The 23,531-nt window shown below is 37.7% G+C and overlaps 1 non-coding gene across 1 annotated transcript; it reads right to left on the bottom strand.

Annotated features, from left to right (window-relative positions):
- Positions 1-1,119: 1,119 nt before the first annotated feature.
- LOC111556760 lies at positions 1,120-1,226 on the bottom strand. The gene has a single exon (XR_002736493.2). It is a non-coding gene; the product is annotated as a U6 spliceosomal RNA (small nuclear RNA).
- Positions 1,227-23,531: the final 22,305 nt, after the last annotated feature.

Here is a 23,531-nt window from a genome sequence, read left to right on the forward strand (position 1 = left end):
AACTGCAAATTTGCTTGTAAAACATTAGCAAACAAAATGTTAGAACTTGATGGAGTTGAATGATGGGTACATGTATGTTCTAGTCTATGTACCTTTTTGCATACTTAATGTATATTATAAAATATTTTAAGAAAAAATTTCAAAAGTCTGGGTGAAAAGGTGGTATGGCAGAAGAGAATGAGTGACAGCATGCTAAAAGATCATTCTCTTTCTCTAGAATGATAAAAAAAGTGTTCTCCATGGTGGGCTCTGATCCCTACCAACTTATTTTACCATTTTTATACTTAAAATACTAAGCAGGTGGTCTCAATGAGTAGTCCATTCCACTTATAAACAGCTACATGAGCTTTTCCTTAAAAAACAATTTTTTTTTAATGTTTATCTTTAAGAGAGAGAGAGAGAATGTGAGCAGGGGATGGGCCGAAAGAGAGGGAGAAATAGAATCTGAAGCAGGCTCCAGGGTCTGAGCTGTTAGAGGGTCTCGAACTCACCCACTGTGAGATCATGACCTGAGCCAAAGTTGGATGCTCAACCAACTGAGCCACCCAGGTGCGCCCCACAACGTGACCTTTTCTGTCAAATTATAGACCTCTTGGCTTGTTACAAATACCGTAAAAAATATATGTTGATGTCTTTCTTTTTTAGGTATTATTAGAAATAGGCTGGCTATCACAACTCCATCAATACTGTCTTATGGTTTATTACCTTTTGCCGGCTTTGGGTTCAGACCAGTTGGGCTGTTACCACTTACTAGTATTGTCTTAAGTAAAGTTTCTGTCTTCTTTTTCAGTTTCCTCATTAGTATACTGGGAATAATAATAGTGTCTAACTTGTAGGGGTTTTGTGAAACTTAATGTTAGCTATTGTCATTATCACTATTTGCAAACGGTAGGGTTGTATTGTCATAAACTAAAAGTGGTCATCATAGTCCTAACCCTGATAAAGAAATACAGAATGAACATTTTTACTTGTAATCTTAGATATAAATGTAGCCACACTGCAGAGTGATTAATAAAAGAATTCTAAAGGAAATATAAATATGGTAACACTAAAGATCAGTAGAGAGCACTACTAAGAGCATCTCTGAACTATGAAGCTGTTTGTTTTATTTGTATATATTTATACATAGAACACTTCATGAATTTGCATGTCAGCCTTGCATAGGGGCCATGCTAATCTTCTCTAAATTGTTCCAGTTTTAGTATATGTGCTGCTGAAGTGAGCACGTGTTCATTACTTTTGAAATCCTGCTGGTATTTTTTTTTCCAAGAAAAACTTTTGATCCTTATTATAATGCAAAATATTTGACGTACAGCTAAGGACTTTTAGTTTGGTAAATATATATATTTGCCATTCTCCGTCATGACAATCAAATAAAACTTGACTCCACCCCTAGGTAAAGTGGTGAGTCAGGAGAGCAAAAAGAGTAGCAACATCCTCTTGAGCAAGATTCTTTACCTGCTGAGGTTTCTAAACTGCTGATATGTCAGTTTGGAGCTGCTTACAGCCTGCTTTCTGGGAGTACTTGCCTGAGAATGAAGGCAACTCTGAAGCCAGCAGAGCAGATCAGAGGAGGGGATTATTTTTAATGATAACGTTTGACTCTATCAGAAATCGGTCCAACCATGAACTTCCCACTTTTGCCAGTAAAGAAACAAAGATTAAGGAAAATAAAAGGTTATGCAGGAAAGAAAAATTATCAAATGCTACATGGCTCAGCTGTGACTAGCTTTTATATTGTCATAATAATGTAAACAATGAATATTGATTTAACCAAAATTGCTATATAATTATATGTGGTAGATGTGAGGATGAGAAGAGGGATAGATATGAAGGGGTAATGGCAAAGCAATACTGAATCCACATCTACCTTGTTAGGAAGTCAATAGATAATGCCCATTTCTGCAAAATCAAGAAACAGCACTATAAATATATTATCCAGAAATATGGCCTGAAATTACCCTTCTTCCCCCCACCCCCCAAACACTGGTTTAGAAATCTTTGCCCTGGGCACTTGGTAGTCCCTTTTAATGTGCAAACTCATATCTTTCAATGCAAAGTGTTCTTGATTTACTTATTTGATTATTTTCTTCTATCCATTTCCTCTTAACTCCCTTTCTTCAATTACTCGGATAGTGGGCTTCCTGGACTGTTCCTCTAGTTCTCTGATTTCTGAATCTTCTCTCTTGTGATCCTCTCATTGTCTTCTTGCTCTACTTTCAGAGAGATTTCCTTAAGTATCTTTCAGCCTTTTATTATTTGTTTCGAAAAGTTTCTGCTCTCACAATTTGAACTTTTAGAAGCTCTTTTTTTGTTATTCTTTTTAGACAGATGATAGGTAATCATCATGCGGTTCTAATGCTTTGGATACAGTTATACTCTCTTGTCTGTTTGTAATAGATATGAAAGATAGGGTTTCTATTTACTTCCCTCCCCTCCATTCATCTCTTCAGTGTTGCTTCTGTCTGCTCCTTTCCATCTTTGTCTCGCACTTAGAGGCTTTCCTCAGAATGACCTTTGGTTTTCTAAGAGTGGGGAGATTGGACAGCTATGGGAAGCTCTGAGTACCTCTGGGTATAGTACATTGAAGGGGGCTTTGCCCTTGGTTGGTGAGTTGGGTGGTCTCTTTCATTGAAGGAACACTAATGTCAGAATTTTTACGTTTTCTTGGATCAGATTCCCGACAGGTGACTTTGCCATTCCTAGGCCTTGGAGGTAGAGGCTGGAAGCAGGCATTACAGGAACCAAGTGCAGGAAGACAACACAGCCATTCTGAGAGCACCATATGTTAAAGTTCACTGAGTTCCACTCTTTGTAGCATGGCTCCCCTAACTTCGATTTTTGCCTAGTGTCCTCTATTTCAAAGATCCTTTCTAGAATAAACCTGCCATGTTCTGTCTACCTGCACAGTAGGTCCATTATACAGAGTAGGTGAAGAGTTCTGGGGTGGTGGTGGTGGGGAAGATGTCTGACTGCACCCTACAAACACTTCCCACTCATTCTCCTGTTGATAGCCTTACAGGTACCACAGTTCAGAAATAACTGTTGCCAACAATTTGGAGGCTTTAGGTAATCAGAAACATAAATTAATTTCTTACTTATACCCACAGTTGCTTTCTAAAGTTTTAACAGGTAGTTACTACTCTTATGTCTGCTTTTCAGTTTCTAAGACTTTCTTGTATTGACTTTTCTGCCCTCTTTGTCCTTATGAGGTTATTCTTTTTATTTTCTTTTTAAAAAATTTTTTAATGTTTATTTATTTTTGAGAGGGAGGGAAAGTGACAGAGAATGATGAGTGGGGGAGGGACAGAAAGAGGGAGACACAGAATCCGAAGCAGGCTCCAGGCTCCGAGCTGTCAGCACAGAGCCTGACGCGGGGCCCGAACCCGCGAACTGTGAGATCATGACCTGAGCCAGTCAGACGGTTATCTGACTGAGCCACCCAGGCACTCTTGAGGTTATTCTTTTTAAATTACTTTTCTGTCATTTTGATGAGATTATAGAAAGGAAGCAAACACAAGTACAAGAATTTTACCCTTTATTTTTACCTAGAAGTCTTCATTTTTCATTATCTTAGCTATTACAGCAAGGACTCTAAAGCTATAGGTGTTAGGTTTATATGAAATATCTAAAGATAGGTATCTTTTAAAATGGTTTAGATTGAGCAGATTTAGGCAAACCATGGAAACTCCTCTTTGGGTCTCACAATTTTACTCAGCTGTTACTAACTTCTCTAGAAGTTTTTACACTTTTAAAACTGACTCAGAAAAAGCTCTCTTCCATTTTCTAGGTCCTAAAACAATTATTCTACACGTAATGCCTCCACATTTTGAATTCAGTAGAAGATTGTTTCACTGAGACGTAGTCTACTTTACTTTTACATCTATTTTCACCAAAATATTTTGTCTATGTTTAGTAAATTGCTTTTTCATGCCATATAAACAATGAGTAAGTTCTAAAAACTGTATTTTCCTGGGGCGCCTGGGTGGTTGAGCGTCCAACTCTTAATTTTGGCTCAGGTCATGATCTCGCGGTTCGTGAGTTCGAGTCCCGTGTTGGGCTCTGTGCTGCCAGCTCAGAGCCTAGAGCCAGCTTCGGATTCTGTATCTCCCTCGCTCTCTGCCCCTCCCCCACTCATGCTCTGTCTCTGTCTCTCTGTCTCTCTGTCAAAAATAAATAAACATTAAAAAAGTTAAAAAAAAAGAAATTAAAATTACACCTTAGGAATAGTTCTTCTTTAATTCTCCTCAAAATTAGGTAAAAAGCTTTCTGTATAAAATTTTAAACTATGCAGTCTTAAATATTTAATAAAATAACAAGTACATCATATCAAGTAAACAAGAGTCTTGCTAGACATCTTAGCTTGGTAAACAAGGCTCCCAGAATTACTGAACAATCTAGTTCTTAATCTTTCCAAATGCACTGTTGTGTTTATGAGTGACAAGTTACCATTATGGCCTAATTACTGGTGCTTGCTCTAGACATATGCAAAATATTTACAGTTTAATAAAAGAATCCACATGCTTTGGTAGAGTTAAATTCTATAGCCCTCTCTTCTCCATTTTTATTTTTTATTTTAGGGGAAATGTAATTATCATATAGTCAGCATCAAAGAACTAAAAATTACAGTTTCCAAACCTGCTTTGTTTAAATGTGTTTGCAAATATTCTTTCTTTGTGAATTTCTAACCATCCCCTTCAATACCCTACCTGCAATAGACATATATAGTTGAACAGATTTTGCTATTGAAAAATATACGAAAAGGAAATTCACACATCTATAGTAGCATTAGATGTTTGAAAATAGTTAGGGTGGAAATTGATTCTTGTAAGTTAGTTATGTTTTGCTGGCCTATCATTTGGTGGACCTTACTAAATCTGTGATCTTGTAAAATGTCTTATAGTCATCTATCAGTGTTTCAGTACATATATCTTGGGTATCAGAGGTACTGAAATTTGATGTCTTTAATGAAAATACACAGAGGGGCACCTGCATGGCTCAGTTGGTTGAGCATCTGACTCTGTTTTGGCTCGGGTGATGATCCTAGGGTTATGGGATTAAGCCCTGCATCAGGCTCTGTGCTGAGTGTAGAGTCTGCTTGGAATTCTCTCTCTCCTTCCCTCTGCCCCTCTCCCCAGCTTGCATGCAGCTGAGTGCTTGCTTGCTCTCTCTCGCTCTCAAAAAAACAAACAAAAAAGTTTGTTAAACAATAAAAAAATAAAATAGGCAGAAAAGATTGGCAGTCCTGGATGGGAGTCAACAGTTGATCATAGAGTGTATCTGAGCTAGACTTTGAATCAGCAGACTGATCGTAGTCCCTGATGCATTGGATTTGACCCAAAGGGGTCATATATTTATCTAGAGTTAAAATTTATTACCTATGGAATAGTAGGATTAATAGTTGCTCATCTCCTATTTCATAGGATTGCCGTGCTTCTCATTTTACTTTACTATTATTTTCTAAGCCTCAAGAGAAGTATTTTTATATTAGATTCTATATATAGAATTTTAAAGTGTTACAAATTGGCACTACAATATGTATATTACATTTTTTTTCCATAAAATTACATTTATTTCAGGCAGACACATTGGGCTATTTAGATTGAGGATAATTTGGGTGATTAAAGCGGTTTGGCTTTGCCAGGGACCATGAGTTTCAACTTAGTTTCTTACTGGTTTTTAACCACACAAACTGCATCCCCCCCCCCCCTTTCTTCTTTAGACAGATTATTTCCTGTACTTGGAGGAAGAATGGATGTGGAATTAGATCGGCCTAATTAGATTTGACTCTTCTTTCACCAGGACACTTTCAATCCTGTGGAAATATCGTCAGCTTTGCCTTGAGAATACGTCCAGAGTCGCACCACTTTTCTCCAGCTGCACTGCTACCACACTGGTCTAGTCTTCGGTCTGGGCAATTACAGTGACCTCCTAACTGGCCTGCCTACTTTCATGCTTGCATCCTATAGTCTATTTTTCACATCAAAGTGATCCTATATAAGAGATCTCTATAAGAGAAGTTGTGTCCCTCTAGTGCTCAGAATCCTCCAGTGATTCCTCATTTCATTCATTCCAAAGGTCATTGGCCTACAAAGCCCTCCATGAACTGACTGAGCTCCCTGCCTTTCTGACCTGTTTACCTATTTTCTGTCTCTCTCACCCCACTGCGAACCCCTTGGCCCCTTTGATATTCCTCCAACCCACCAAGGAATACCCTTTTGCATGTGCTGTTATTTCTGCCTTCTGAATGCTGTTCTCTCAGATATTTTCATGGCGTTCTCCTTTACTTCCTTCAGGTTTCGGCTCACAACAGTCTAGGAAGGCTTTTCTTACCATCATCTGTAAATAGCACCATAACATCTACTTGCCCTTTTTTTTGTTGTTTTTTTTGTTTTTTTTAACTTTTCTCTGTAACACTTATTCGCAATGAATACATTATATGGTTGACCTTTGAACAACATGGGTTTGAACTATGTGAGTCCATACATATGTGGATTTTTTTGCAAATATAATACAGTACTGTAAATGCATTTTCCTTATGATTTTCTTAATATTTTATTTTCTCTAGATTATTATAAGAATACAGTATATAATACATATAAAAATATGTATTAGTTGTTTATGTTATCAGTAAGGCTTCTGGTCAACTGTAGGTTATTAGTAGTTAAGTTTTGGTGGTGGGAGGGTCAAAGTTATACTCAGATTTTTTTTTTTAATTAAAAAAAATTTTTTTAAGGTTTATTTATTTTTGAGACAGAAAGAGACAGAGCATGAACGGGGGAGGGTCAGAAAGAGGGAGACACAGAATCTGAAACAGGTCTGAGCTGGCAGTACAGAGCCCGCTGCGGGGCTCGAACTCACGGACTGCGAAATCATGACCTGAGCCAAAGTCGGCCACTTAACCGACTGAGCCACCCAGGTGCCCCTATACTCAGATTTTCAACTGCACTGGGGGTTGGTGCCTTTAACCCCCACATTGTTCAGGGGTCAGCTGTATTACTAGTGGGTTTTCAAAATGATACAACCACTCTAGAAAGTAGCTTGTAGTTTCTTAAAAGCTTAAATATGTATTTAACATACAACCTAGGTATTTGCTTTTAGATATTTTCCCAGGAGAAATGAATATTGCACAAAAACTTATGAGTAAAGCTGCCATGGGTATGTGTATATTACAGCCCCTAAGTGAAAACAATCCAAATGTCCATCAATATGAAAATGGATAAACAAATGGCATTATAGCCATAAAATGGAATACTACTCAGGGGAAAGAAAGAACTAGTTATAGATACATACAACATTGATGAACCTCAAAAAGCTTATGCTAAATAAAAAAGCCAGACCCCAAAAGCATACATACTATTTACAGAATATTCTTGAAAAAGCAGAACTAACCTATCATGATAGAAATCAGATCAACTGCCTGAGGTTGGGAGTGGAGGGGAAACTGACTGAAAAGGGCATTAAGGAGACTTTGGTTGGGGGAGGGTGCTCTGTATCTTGTAGTCATGGAATTCTCACTAAGTATACGTATTTGTTAAGACTGTACACTTAGAATGGATGCATTTCATTATATGTAAAGCTATAATTCAATATAGGGTTCATTTTTAAAAACATGGCTTCATAAGAGAAAGAATGTGGCGCACCTGGGTGGCTCAGTCCATTAAAATCCTACTCTTGATTCAGCTCAGGTCAGGATCTCATAGTTTGTGAGTCTGAGCCCCACATCGGGCTCTGTGCTGACAGTGTGGAGTCTGCTTGGGATTCTCTCTCTCCCTCTCTCTCTGCCCCTCCCTGCTCACACTGTCTCTCAAAAGTAAACATTTTTTTTTTAAGAAAAATAATGTAACCCATGGTGGAAAATGTATTTTAATTTTTTTTAATGTTTATTCATTTTCTTGAGAGAGAAAGAGAGAGACAGAATGCGAGTGGGGGAGGGGCAGAGAAAGAGGGAGACACAGAATCTGAAGCAGGCTCCAGGCTCTGAGCTGACAGCACAGAGGCCGATGCTGGGCCTGAACTCATGGACAGCAGATTCATGACCTGAGCTGAAGTTGGACGCTCAACTAATTGAGCCACTCAAGTGCCCCATAAATTACAGATCTGAGAAAATTGGGGGAATCTTAGGGCCCACCATTGAAAAATCTCATGTTTTTGTTCAGATATAACTCCACTGTGTGTTACAACTTGAAATGTCTGGTAAAAAGCATTCTGGTTAGCATGATAAGAAAGGTTAAGAAGTCACCATGAAATCCAAACTCTGTAATTTCTCTTAAGCTTCTGAGCTGGTGCAGAAGCTCTGGCCTTCATGAACATCAAGTAGTGTCCTAGAGATGCCATCATCACAAAAAAACAAAACCCAAAGGGCTGGGGAGGTGGTGAAAGGGATGAGTGGTGGTGCTAATACCAATCTGGCTCCTTTGCTACAGACTCTTGTTCTCTCATTCTGTATTTATCCAGTGCTTTATTTAGAAAAGATTAAATCAAAACTGTAAAATTAAAACATGATGAGTGATTAAAAGCAGCAAGAGAAAACAACTTGTTACATATAACAGACTCCCCCTGCCCCAAAGCTGTCAGTAGATTTCTCAGAAACTTTTTGGCCCCAAAGGGAGTGACATGATATATTCAGGTGCTGAAAGGAAAAAATTCCAACCAAGAATACTTTACCCAGCACAGTTATCATTCAGAATTGAAGGAGAGAGAAAGGGTTTTCCAGACAAGCAAAAGCTAAAGGAATTCATCACCACTAAACCAGCCTTACAAGAAATGTTGAAGGGAATTCTTTAAGCTAAAAGAAAAGGACACTAATTTGCAACAAGAAAACATATGAAAGTAAAATCTCACTGATAAAGGTAAATATATAGAAAAGATAGTGGATTAATCACTTATAAAACTAGTATGAAGTTTAAAATAAAATAGGAAAAATATAACTACAATAATTAGTTAAAGGATATACAAAATAAAAAGATATAAAATGTGATGGCAAATACATAAAATTGGGGGGTGGTAAAAATGCAGGGTTTTAAAATGTGTTCATACTTAAGTTGCTTTCATCTTAAAATAGATGATTGTACAAATAGGCTGTTATATGTGAGCCTCATGGTAACCACACAGCAAAAACCTATAATAGACCCATAAAAGATAATAAGAAAGGAGTCTGAGCATATTACATAAAGTGATCAAGGCACAAGGAAGAAAGGAAGAAAGAATTACAAGGGGCCCCTGGGTGGCTCAGTTGGTTAAGCATCCAACTTTGACTCAGGTCATGATCTCACGCGCTGGTGAGTTCACACCCCACGTTGGGCTCTGTGCTGACCAGCTCAGAGCCTGGAGCCTGCTTCAAGTTCTATGTCTCTGTCACTCTTTGCCCCTCCCCAACTCGCGTGCATATATGTGCATGTGCGCATGCTTACACTCTCTCTCTCTCAAAAATAAACATTAAAAGAAAAAAAAAAAGAATTACAAAACAGCCACAAAATTGAATCAGTAATCAAAAACCTCCCGACTAGCAAGAGTTCAGGGATGAGACAGCTTCACTCATGAATTCTACTAAACAAAGATTTTAATACCAATCCTTCTCAAAGTCTTCCAAAAATTTGAAGAGAAAGGAATGCTTCTGAACTCATTTTACGAGGTCAGCATTACTCTCATACCCAAACCAGTCAAAGACACCATAAAAAATAAAACTATGGACCACTATTCCTGGTGAACGTAGATGAAAAAAATCCTCAACAAAATACGAGCAAACTGAATTCAACAATACATTAAAAGAAGCATTCACAGTGATCAAGTGGGATTTATTCCAGTGATGCAAGGATGGTTCACAATCTGCAAATTAATCACTATGATATACATTAAAAATGTGAAGGAATGTGGAGCGCCTGGGTGGCTCAGTCAAGCATCTGACTCTTGATTTTGGTCATGTGAAATTTGAGCCCTGTATTGGGCTGTGTGCTGATAGTACAGAGCTTGCTTGTGATTCTTTCTCTCTCCCCCTCTATCTGCCTCTCTCCTACTTGCATATGCACTCTCTCTCAAATAAGCATTAAAAAAAAGCAAAGGAATAAAATGATCTCAGTAGATGCAGAAAAAGTAGTTGTCAAAGTTTAGCATGCTTTTAGATAAAAAAAAAACAACAACCCTGTCAACAAAGTGAGTGTAGATAGAACATACCTCAACATAGTAAAGGCCATATATGACAAGACCACAGCTAACACTATGCTCAATAGTAAAAAATTGAAAGCTCTTGTTTTAAGATTAGGAACAAGATAAGGATGTTTACTATCACCGCTTTTTTTCTTTTTTTTTTTTGTTTTCAAAAAATATTTTATTTATTTATTTTTTCTTTTTGAATTGTAATGACTAGTTTTTTTTTCAATATATGAAATTTATTGTCAAATTGGTTTCCATACAACATCCAGTGCTCATCCCAAAAGGTGCCCTCCTCAATACCCATCACCCACCCCCCATCAACCCTCAGTTTGTTCTCAGTTTTCAAGAGTCTCTTATGCTTTGGCTCTCTCCCACTCTAACCTCTTTTTTTTTTTTCCTTCCCCTCCCCCATGGGTTTCTGTTAAGTTTCTCAGGATCCACATAAGAGTGAAAATATATGGTATCTGTCTTTCTCTGTATGACTTATTTCACTTAGCATAACACTCTCCAGTTCATCCACATTGCTACAAAGGGCCATATTTCGTTCTTTCGCATTGCCATGTAGTACTCCATTGTGTATATAAACCACAATTTCTTTATCCATTCATCAGTTGATGGACATTTAGGCTCTTTCCATAATTTGGCTATTGTTGAGAGTGCTGCTATAAACATTGGGGTCCAAGTGCCCCTATGCATCAGTACTCCTGTATCCCTTGGGTAAATTCCTACCAGTGCTATTGCTGGGTCATAGGGTAGATCTATTTTTAATTTTTTGAGGAACCTCCACACTGTTTTCCAGAGTGGCTGCACCAATTTGCATTCCCACCAACAGTGCAAGAGGGTTCCCGTTTCTCCACATCCTCGCCAGCATCTATAGTCTCCTGATTTGTTCATTTTGGCCACTCTGACTGGCATGAGGTATCACCCCTTTTTTTCAACATAGTACTAGGAGTCCTAACCAAAGTCCTTAGGCAGGAGAAGAAATAAAAGACATCCAAATTGGGAAGGAAAAAGTAAAACTGTCATTATTCGTGAACATGGTTTTATATATTGAAAACCTTATAGAGTCCACCAAAACTCTAGTTGAAACTAATAAATGAATTCAGTAAAATTCAGGGTACAAAATCAGTATGTAAAACCTGTTGAATTTTTATATACTAACAACAAAATATCAGGAAGAGAAATTAAAAAACAATCTTATTTATAATTGCATTAAAAAGGAATAAAATACCTAGGAATAATTTTAACCAAAGAAGCGAAAGGCCTGTATACTGAATACTAAGACATTGATGAAAGAAATTAAAGAAGACACAAAGAAATGCAAACATACTCCATGCTTACAGATTGGAAGAATTAATATTGTTAAAATGTCCATATTACACAAAGCAATCTGCAGATTAAATGAAATCCCTATCAAAATACCAACATTTTTCACAGAACTAGAACAAAAAATCCTAAATTCTAAAATTTGCATGGAAGGGTGCTTGGGTGGTTCAGTTGGTTAAGTGTCTCACTTTGGCTCAGGTCATGATCTCAGGGTTTTATGAGTTCGAGCCCCGCATTGAGCCCTCTGCTCCATGCAGATCCCGCTTCTGATCCTCTGTATCCCTTTCTCTGTGCCCCTCCCCCTCTCATGAGCGCTCTTGCTCTTTCTCTCCCTCTCTGTCAAAAATAAATAAACATTTAAAAAAGAATAAAAAATAAAAACAATAAAACACAGGTGGGCAAAGTATGGTTTATTGCTTGTTGAAAAAAATGAATAAAATTTGTATGGAAATACAAGAGACTGCAAATAGCAAAGCAATCTTGAGAAAAAAGAACAAAGAGACATCACAGTCCCAGATTTCAAATTATATTATAAAGTTATAGTAATCAAAACAGCATGGTATTGGCCTAAAAACAGACACATGGATGAATGAAACAGAATAAAGAGCCCCAAAGTAAACCCATGCACATATGGGCAATTAATTTATAACAAAGGAGGCAAGAATGTACCATGGGGAAAAGACAGTTTCTTTAATAAATAGTATTGTTAAAACTGGACCACTAACTTAAATTAGCTCAACATGGATTAAAGACTTAAATGTGAAACTTGAAATCATGAGACTTCTAGAAGGAAACATAAGGGGTAAGTTCCTTGACATTGGTCTTGGTGATGATATTTGGGACCTGACTCCAAAGGCAAAAGCAACAAAAGCAAAAATAAACAAATGAAACTACATCAAATTAAAAAGGGTCTGCACAGTGAGGGGAAATATGAACAAAATGAAAAGATTGTCTACTATGTGAGAAAACATATTTGCAAATCATGTATCCAATTATCCAATATAGAGTTAGTATCAAAAGTATATAGAGAATTCCTGCAACTCAGTAACAAAAAACAAACCTTCTGGTTACAAAATGGGTAGAGGTTCTGAGTAGAAATTTTTCCAAAGAAGACATACAGATGGCTGACAGGCACATGAAAAGATGTTCAATATTACTCATCATTAGGAAAATACAAATCAAAACCATAATGAGGTATCATATTACACCTGACAGAATGGCTATTAATCAAAAAGAAATAACAAGAGTTAGGATGTAGTGAGAAGGGAGCCCTTGTGTACTGCTGATGGGAATGTGAATTGGTGCAGCCACTGTGGAATACAATATGGAAGTTCCTCAAAATATTAAAAATAGAACTTGTTCTCTATTAAAAATAGAATTACTTGTAGGCATTTGGATAAATATTTGGATAAATACTCAAATACACACGTAATTCCACTTCTGGGTATTTACCAAAGAAAACAAAAGCACAAATTCAATAAAATATATGCACTCGTATGTTCATTGCAGCCTTATTTAACAATAGCCAAGATATAGAAACAACCTAAGTGTCTGTCATTGGGTGAATGGATAAGGTAGATGTGGTACACATATATACAGTGGGTAGTACCCAGCCATTAAAAAATAATGAAATTTTACTGTTTGTGACAACATGGATGGACCTTGAGTGTATCCATGCTACGTGAAATTAGTCAAACAGAGAAAGACCAATACCATGTGATTTCACTTATATGTGAACATAAAAAAGCAAAAACAAAACAAAACAAAGCAAAAAAAAAACCACCCTGGAATTCATAGATATAGATAACAGATTGGTGGTTGTCAGAGGGAAGAGGGGAAGAGTATGAGCGAAATGGGTAAGGGGATCATGAGGTACCAACTTCCAATTATAAATAAGTCATGGGGATGTAATATACAGCATGATGACTATAGTCAGTAATGTATTACATATTTAAAAGTTGCTGAATAGATCTAGAATGTTCTCATCATAAGAAAAGAAAACTTATGTAACTATGGTGATGGATGGTAACTAGACTTATTGCACTGATGGTTTTACAATATATACAAATATTGAATCATTATGCTGTACACCTGAAATTAATGTAATGTTGTATGTCAATTATACTTCAATTAAAAAACATTAAAAAAACATGATGAGTGACAGTTGTGAGAGACAACAGCTGTGGCATTAGATTTTCATCATGTCAGGCCTGAGATCTGTATTTCAGGTCACTTTTTTCCACTGGCACTGATCCTGAAGGACAACAGTTGTCCTTCTATTGGCTATTTGCTAACCCACCTGTTGCCTCCATGGGCTAAAAGCTTAACAGAGTTGCAATGGGAAATGAGCCATTTCAGAGATCTGGGCTGAATAGGGCCTTCATGTAGCATTTTACTTCAGAAGTTTAAGCAAAACATTATCTGGTGTTATCAGCAATAACAGTAGTATGTGTCATCATTCCCATTCTAGGTAAAGAAAACCTTTCAAATTATAATAAACACTTGCTTTAAATGTATACCCACAACTAGAATAGATATCTACTTTTTCAGTTATCTAAAAAATATATTTTTTGAAATAGCCATATCTAACATATAGTCAAATACTAAAGAATTCAAGGCAAAAAGGGAATTTATTTAATGTTTCCCTTCTTGATCAATGCATCATTTCATAGTCATTAAACCATCCTCTTTTGCAAAATAAAGTTATTGGTAAATGGTTAAATATCATTACTTGGATAAATTAACTGTGGTACATCCATACAATAGAATATTATGAGCAATGACAATGGACAAACTCATGATACATGCAAGAAAATGTTTGAATCTTACAGGTGTTATGCTAAATGAAAGAAGCCAAATTCAAAAGGCTACATACTCCCTGATAACATTTACATAGCAATCTGGAAGAGGCAAAAATAAAAGGAGAGAAAAGAGATTAGTCATTGTCAGAGATTTGAGGGAGGTTAGGTTCTGACTTCGAGTAAGTATGGGGGAGTTTGAGGATTGATGAAATTACTTTGTATTTGTTTGTGGTTATAGGATTGTGCGTTGGTAAAAATTTACAGAACTGTGCACTAAAAGCACTAAAATTACTATATATATATATATATATATATATATATATATATATACACACACACACCTTATATACTATGTATACTTAAATACCTTAAATACTTTATATGAATACCTTAATTTTAAAAAAGAAAAAAAATCAATATTTTCACAGAAGTATTTCTGCCCAAAATATGTATTTTAATGTGAAAGAGCTATAAATGGTCGTCACAGGTATTGCAGATCTAAAAATCCTCATTAGACTCTAAATGTACAAAATGAGTCATCAGGCTTTACTATTAATAGAAATTGAAGTGTGTGAACAGCAATATTTTAGTAAAAATATAAGCCTTATGAAGAGCTGTAGATACTATTGTGAGAGTTTGTGTTTTGTTTTTTTTGCACTTGTGTTCAGATATATTAAGCATAAGGGGTACTGTATATTTGAATTTTGCTCTTTTACATTTGAGAAATTAAGACACTTGGTTGAAAAGAAACCAGGAATTCTGTATCAGTAGATTACTCACATTCAGTTTTGGAATGCTCTATGAATGTTTTTTAATACCTTCATAAATTGTGAAAAGTAGATAGATTGTTGAGCTTGTGCATACAAATACTAGTTCTCCAGCCTGAGAATGTATTTACACGTCTATTTATTCATCATTTTACTGTAATCTAACACCATTCTTACTAGTAATTTTTCTACAAAAGGAGCACTCTGGTAATATTCTAAGGTGGCATTTAATACAGTATCTGGGAGAAGAAATCCAGAAGGAAGTACTCCTTATCACTTTCTTATTTATGCTAATTTCACTATCACTTTTGGAGTCACTCAGGCTTGAAACCTGGTAGTTGTTTTTAGTTCTTTCTTCTTCCTTCTCCCTTACTCACCCAGTCATCTGTCATGAGTCTCCCACATCTGCTTTATCTTGTAAAGTTCCCTCTTCTCCATGTCACTACTAACTTCTTTGTGGTGCCTCAAACTGGTTGTGTACATGAGCCAGGGAAAGTATTAGACAACAACAACAACAACAAAAAGCAGATATCTAGGCCCATCCCAGAGGTGCTGAATCAGGATCCCTAGGTAGGGTCCAGGGATTTGTACTTTTCGACAGCTTCCTAGGAAAATGGGGAAGGCTTCCTATTTGCAGTACCTAGATAACACCTGTTCTCAAAAACTGAGAGATGTAAGAAAGGGTAATAGTGAGAAGTGGAACTAAGACATCCAGATAAATTAAAGGTCCTACAGTGAATATGGAGCCACAGTGGACCATGTTTCCCCTTTCCCTCCTTCCAGCCCCCTAGTTCAAAACATTTGATGATCAGGGCTTTTGCCCCAATCCAAAACAAAAACACAAATAAGGTTTTCATCTAGAGGCACTGAAAATACTGTCTGGGGGAACTATGGCAGCCTAGTATCACAGTGTGTTGCTGATGCCCTAAAATAAAATCATCCTGGAACTTAAGAACCAAGAAGTTTATGTATTATAAACTGAAGCCTTTCTGATGCCTCTTTTTGAATATAAAAACGCAACCAAGATCCCTAGACATTTGGAAAAAACCTGGAAAATAAGGGGTGCCTGGGTGGCTCAGTCAGTTATGCGGCCTACTTTGGTTCGGGCCCTGATCTGCCTCGGGCTCTGTGCTGTCAGCATGGAGCCCGCTTTGGATCCTGTTTCTCCCCCACCCCCCCTCTGCCCCTCCCCTGCTTGCATGCTTGCTTTCTCTCAAAAATAAAAAAAGAAAAACATTAAAAAAAAAAAGAGTGGTGCCTGGGTGGCTCAGTCGGTTAAGCATCTGACTTTGGCTCAGGTCATGATCTCACGGTTTGTGGGTTCAAGCCCCGCATGGGGCTCTGTGCTGACAGTGCGGAACCTGCTTTGGATTTGGATTCTCTCTCCCTCTCTGTCTGTCCCTCCCCCTCTCTGTCCCTCCCTAACTCATGCTCGCACGCACTCTCTCTCTCTCTCTCTCTCTCTCAAAAATAAATGAATAAACTTTAAAAAATAAAAATAAAACAATGAAGAAAAAAAAAGAAAACCTGCTAAATAAAAAGAAATGCATCAATAGAAAACTTGGCATAAGGAAATACAAATAATTCAGAGAACAAAGAATTCTTTAAAAAAAAAAATGCCCTAATAAGTTTATCAGAGAAATTCAAGAAGATATTATAATAAAAGAATGATCAGACACTAAGAATCCTGAGAATCCAGGGGTGCCTGGGTAACTTAGTTGGTTAAGCATCCAGCTCTTTTTGGCTTAGGTTATGATCTCACGATTTATGAGTTTGAGCCCCACGTCAAGCTCTGTGCTGACAGTGTGGACCCTGCTTCAGATTCTCTCTCTCTTTCCCTCTCCACCCTTTTCCTGCTCATGCTCTGTCTCTCTCTCTCTCTCTCTCTCTCTCAAAATAAACTTAAAAAAATAAAGAATCCTGAGAAACTAAAAACATAATTTTCAATATGAAAATATAAATAGATAAGAAAATAAAATTAAGGAAAACCTCAAAATAGTATAAAGACTCAAGAAAACCTAAGACAGAAGAACTATAGGAAAAATAAAGAATTGTCTTAGAGATCCAAGATCTAAGATCTTCCAGGGGGAGAGGTCAGAGAAAATGGAGAAAGGAAATATTTAAAGAGCTAAAGGAAGCCTTGAGACCTTAAATGTTTCTGACAAGTGGTAAGTAGAATAAATGAAAAAATGTCTTCACGTAGAAACAACACTGTGGAACTACAGAAAGCTTGGAATAGAGAGAAGAAATTCAAGGTGAGAAAAAAAGAAAAGATGGGATTGAGATTCAGGCTTCTATCTGATTTTTCATCTTCAGTACTGTTAAAACATATTGGGGGAATGCTGTCAAACCTTTTGAAAGAAAGTGATTTTCAACCCAGAATTCTATACCCAGCTTAAATATTAATTAAATGTAAAAGCAGAATAAAAACATTTTCAGGATTGTGAAAATCAATCCATTTATTTCCCAGATACTCTCTCTTTAAAAGATACTAGAGAGGGGGTGGAATAAGTTAGGCACAAGAGACCTAGAAAACAGTGGCTTTCACCTAGTGTTGCAATGCAAGGAGGCTCCGTGATTGCTGTGCATTGTGTGACAGGCCTAGAGTGCGCTTGCTTCAGGGGACAGAGATCTCCTAGAAGAAGAAGTTTCCATTGATCAGGTAGTATGTTTGACAGTTTTGGAAGAAATTATGGGAGATGATGAAAAACAGAAAGACAAAAACTTTAGGAAAAACACTGAGTATAGCAAAAGACATGTAATCTTTATCTGAATCATAAGTATATTACATTCTCTGCCATGAAGAATATTCCTATAGTCTTAATAATGCAAATGTTATTTATTTTTTATTTCAGTGTTAAACCTTTAGACAAACCCCAGGATAGTTAGATATGTACATGTTATCAATCCCAAGAAGGTAAAAAAGAAACCTACCGATGATAGCATTTAACAGCTACAAAGAGAAAGAAAGGAGAACAGCAAGGAGAATATATCCTCTTCTCACAACGTAGATGTTCATGTTGTCTGTCACTGATTTAAAAAAATTTTTTTCTGAAGCTTAAATATTTTACTTCAAGTCATGGGTATTTTAAGAGAGCTAAATCTTCACCCATCATAAGCAGGAAGTCAATGGACAGTATAGTTTCAGGCACTTAATATGCACTCAGTAAATGTCACATATTTATCTTGATCAAAAACCATTAAAGAATTATATTTAAGTACAATGTCCTCACTATGACCTTCATGATTCATGTTAATTTCAAAACAGGTACTTTTTTGGGTTTACTCTTCCTTATATGCTCCCTACTCCAGCCAAATGAAACCATATCCACCATGCAACCACTGGCACAAGATAAAATTAATACAATTAATGTGAAGGGAGATTGGGGAGAATAAGGAGCATGGATTTTGAGAAACTGACATACCTTGATCAAATTAAATTTTATCAGTAGAGTTCAAACGACACACACTTTTTGTGTTGGCTAGTTTGAAAGCCTTTTTAGGCTAATCTTTGCTTGCAAAAAAAAAAAAAGGTCACATTTAGTCTGGCATAACAGGGACTCTCTGTTTGCCAATAAGCCCTCTGGTAAAGTAGCTCTAATTAGAAACTTTGGAGTACTTTTCTTTACTCTCCTTAATATTGCAAATATCATGAAAACCACAATGAGGAGTTGGAGGCAACATAAAGATTATTGGTGTCTACAAGCAGCATAACAAGAGTGATTCTTCCTTTTGTGCCCTCTGGCAATTTGGTTGGTTCACAAGGGAAGAATGACTCAGCTTGAAATACAGGGCAGTGATGGCTGGTAAAATCAATTGAAAAAAACTCCAGAAAGATCTTTGTTATATTTCAGGAGTACATATTTGTCATGGATGCAGACTGCAATCAGGTTATATTAGTGGTGTGGCTCTGGGCACCATGTTCTTCCCATCAATAATTTCGTAGCAGTTGGGTTCATTCTATGTAAGCAATAGAAGCCAACTGGGGCAAACTCTTGGCCCCATCAAAAACAATTGACAACAAATTATAATAAAATAGTAAGAAATAGTCCAAAATAGCTAAAAAGCATTAAAAATTTTAAACTTTCAAATAAAACAATGAATTAATAACACTTGGAAAGACACTGGGTAGCTCTTAGGACAAAAGAAATTAAACAATTGGGCCTTGGGAGGACAGCAGCTAGAGTTATTCTGGTATTCTTAGTGGACAAACACATCTGGTTAGTGTCTTCAAGCACGACTGAAATGACTCCGCCTCAACCACTTTTTGCATTTTTGGGACTCAACCCAGATTCAGATGTGCAGGACAGAAAGTAAAGAGTCATGTGTTTCACCCTTGGGAGGAAGGGGGAAGGGAAACGCTGGTTGACGTCCTGCAGAGAAATGTTAGTGAGGATGACAAGAGCTGGGCAAACAGAAACAGATGTCCACCACCAACTGTCAAGAACTTTTAAAAAGACATTACTATCTTGGAGAGGCCTCTCTGGTCCTACTCCTATCTCTGATAATATAAGGATTCTCTTGCCTTGATCCTAAGATATTTTCAGTTTGTCTCTCAATGTGGTCATAGTTTTAGCTATAATTTTTTTTCTTTATTTGAGGGCTTACTTTTATGGTCAAAGTAGTTTTGTGGTAGACTTTTGGTCTTACCCAGTACCGTAGATAGAACATGTTCCTGTTGACATCTTGATTTTAGACTGCTAGACTCCAGAACTATGGAAGAATAAGTTTCTCTTATTTTAAGCCACCCAGTTTGTGGTACTCTGCTATGGCAGCCCCAGGAAATGAATTCACCCCCATCTCCTGTTTCCTTTTTTTAATTCCATCAGCCTCAGATTGTTACCATTACCAAGTACTTACCATTACTACAAACCAGTACTGCCAATATTTTAATATGCACACAAATCAGTTGGAGATCTTGCTAAAGTGTTGATTCTTATATAGCGTTTCTGGTGGAACCTGAGAGTCTGCATTTCTTACAAGTTTCCAGGTGCTGTCCATGCTGCTGGTCCAAAGACTGTGCACACTTGGAGAAGCAACGCATATGTAAGAGAGTCAGCAAGGAGAGGTCTCTTGTCAGATCTAGGCTTTTTGGCACAATGCTGACGGGGATAAAGTGGGAAAACTTATCCAGTGAGATGAAAAGAAAATAAGTAAACAAATAAAATATCCCAGGGAAGAAAGATAGGGAAATTTTCAGAATAGACTCCCAGATCATTCTCCATCTCCTGACCTCCTCCAACTCCCCTCACATCCCCCAAAAGATTAAGGATGCAAAGATTTCAAATTTGCTTTCTAAAGACATAAATTTATCAATATAATACCAAGTTGCCATCTGATGTGGTCACTTTTAATTGCATTTTTTAGATTGTGATATCCAAAGGAAACAGTACAGAGACTGAGAGATGAGTGGGTACCATAATAGAACAATACAAGAAAATGATCTTGAAGTTGATGAAGTTTCTATTGTATTTGGGAAGAGTGGCCTTTTGCAAAGGTCCAGAGCCGAAGTTTCAGAGCTTTTCAAATTGGCCTGCCTGTTTTTAGGTTTCACCTTAAGAGATAGTGTTTCCCTATACATGAGGTCTGGTCCAGGAATTAGCATTTAAAGACTCTGTGGGTAATTCTGATGCAAAGTCAGGTTTAGGAAATAACAGGTATGAAATAAGAAAATTTACTATATTCTTATGACATTTTATTTTATTTTATTAAAAAAATTTTTTTTAACATTTATTTTTGAGACAGAGAGAGACAGAGCATGAACGGGGGAGGGGCAGAGAGAGAGGGAGACACAGAATCGGAAGCAGGCTCCAGGCTGTGAGCCATCAGCCCAGAGCCTGACGTGGGGCTCGAACTCACAGACTGTGAGATCGTGACCTGAGCTGAAGTCGGACGCTCAACCGACTGAGCCACCCAGGCGCCCCAACGACATTTTATTTTATACCCAGGTTTTTAATTAAAAAAATATTTCCATTAATATACAGTTAAGCAATATTGTACATAAAACCAATTTTAGAAATATGGTTGCCTGGTAACAGAACTTCAAAATCAATTTGAGAACTGAAGTATTTTCCACCGTAAGGATTCTTCCTGGGGCCTTCGCAGAATATGTCTCCCACCCTCACCCTCTGGACAGTAGTATTCAAACTTAAGTGTTCATAGGCATCTCTGATGGGCTGCCTAATAAGATGGATTTCGGGGCCCCACCACAAGACATTCTGAGTGTGTGGTTTGGAGTGGGGTCTAAGAACCTGCATTTTTGCCACATATCCCAGCCACTCTCCACACAAGTGGTCCATGGGCCGCAGGTGGAGACCTCCCGTGCTGTACTCTTGCTGTCCATGTGGAATCCTGCAGAGGAAGAGATAAATATGACGGCTCAAGAATCTGCATTTTAACAGCCTGTCCCAGGACCTTTCAAAGGGTAGTGACAGGCTGAAAAAGAGCATGGCATCTAATCAGCAACTGAGATTGCAGATAATAACGTCTTTATGAAGTGTTCCCTGGTTTTTACAGTAAGTCACTCAAGCCAGCATATAATGCCAAGTTCCAACCTGATTTGCGTCACTGCACTTGCGGGTTTGTGCCAAGACTGGTTATCAAACATATTGAAAAGATAACCTCAGAAAAAGCGGGATAAAAATACGATGCAGGCTTAGCTCGACAGAAGCAAAATCTGAGCGGAGGTCATCTATAAGTCACCGTGGAAGGACGATGTTCGGGATTTGTTCCAACAAGCCTTTGATGAAAGAATTTGATTAGTGGGCCATTTAGCTCTTAAAGTCTAAGAAAACAAAGGCAGTCTCTTCCCTGTTTGGTCGGGATTCAAAAGCTGTAAAGTCTGCCCTGCTCTGCTGAAAGCGACGGGACTGGTCTGGCGTGCAGAGAAGGAAGGACTCGGGGAGCCGGCGGCTGCAAGGACAGGCGAGCGGGAGCCGCTGACGGGGAAATCCGCTGGCAGCGCGCGCGGTGAGTCAGCGCTGAGTCACGCCGGGCGCTACGTGCCGGCCAAGGCGGCGCGGCCCGGCCCCGACCCGCGGCCGCTGTCGGCCCGGCCCGCGGCTTCCTGGAAGACCCTCCCCGCGCCGGGAGCCGGCGTCACCTCCTCCGCCCGGCGGGGCCCCCGCCGTCGCACACTTGCCTGCAAGCACGGCCTCGCTCCATCCTGGTGACACGCAGGATTCAGCGCAGAGGGGAAGAGTCACATGTGACAGTTGGTTACAGAGTTGCGGCGGATGCTTCAATCCCATGTGTTTCCTCAAAACTGAGATTCCATTTGCTCTGGCTTTTTTTTTTTTTTTAACGTGTTTGTTAGGTTCTTTTTTCTTTCTCTTTTTTTCTTTTCTTTTCCTCTCTTTTCTATTCTTTTCTTTCTCTTTTTTCTGTCTTCTTTTTTTTTTTTTTTCCTGGCAAAGGAGTAACACGCTGATCTTTTTTTTTTTTTTTTTTTTTTTTTTTTTTTTTTTTTTTTTTTTTTTTTTATAGTTTCCAGGCTTTTAAATGAAGCACAGGAAGAATGGATTAATAAAACATGTGTTGAAAATTATGCATCAAATCGTCACACTGCTTTGGAGTCTAAAATTATAATGTGGCTACAGCTGTAGCTTTGAATGCTGGGTAACGGGAGAAAAGATGTATTAACTCTGTTCTGATTTGCCCGTTGTTAGTAGCAATACAAAACCTCCAAATTTTTGCTATTTTGTCCAATCAGCTTTTCTAATAACTAAATTATTCTAAAGACTGGAAACATATTTGATAATAATTTCATGTGGGGTTACTAAAGAACAGGGGAGCTATCTGTGATTTTCATACCTTCACTAATAGCCAGTTGTCCTGAGGTACAAATACTATTTTGTTGGTCTTATGAAATATTAATGGTAATGATTAAATCTATACTGAAAGTTGACTGCAGGTATTATGTCATTAAGTGTGGCTAGTGAGTGAGATAGTCCTGGTATAGGTGGGGGTAATTCTGATTCTGAGGCTGATTTTCAAGACAGAGTCAGACTGGGTCTTCAGAAGTTGTGCCAGCTGTTGCCAGTTGTTCTTTGGAAGAATTATATCCTTTTTTTATCCTGTGTGCATGTGAGATGATGCAAAACATTCGAGAGTTCTTGTATTTTGACAACTTTTCTTGCAGGGAAGGAGACTGGAGTAATTAGAGGTTGAACTGACCCACCAAGGTTGCAGAGAAGCAGGCTGCCCAATTTTGTATAAGAAGGGAAAAGCTACCAATCAAACAAAATAAGGAAACATTAAAATAGTTGCTGAGAGGCCAGAAAAGCAAAATGAGTTATATGGACCAGAAATGGAATCTAATATACTTGCATTGTTTATAACCAGAAACATACTTAATGTGCAACCCTTTAAAAAAAGGACATTTCAAATTATTCTCACATAAAATATTTAAATGCTTAACTAAGCATACACATCATTTGACACTTAAAAAAAAAGTGTGCTTGGGGCACCTGGGTGGCCCAGTTGG

Source organism: Felis catus, chromosome A1, assembly GCF_018350175.1.
Source record: "Felis catus isolate Fca126 chromosome A1, F.catus_Fca126_mat1.0, whole genome shotgun sequence".
In the NCBI taxonomy this organism is placed as follows: Eukaryota; Metazoa; Chordata; class Mammalia; order Carnivora; family Felidae; genus Felis; species Felis catus.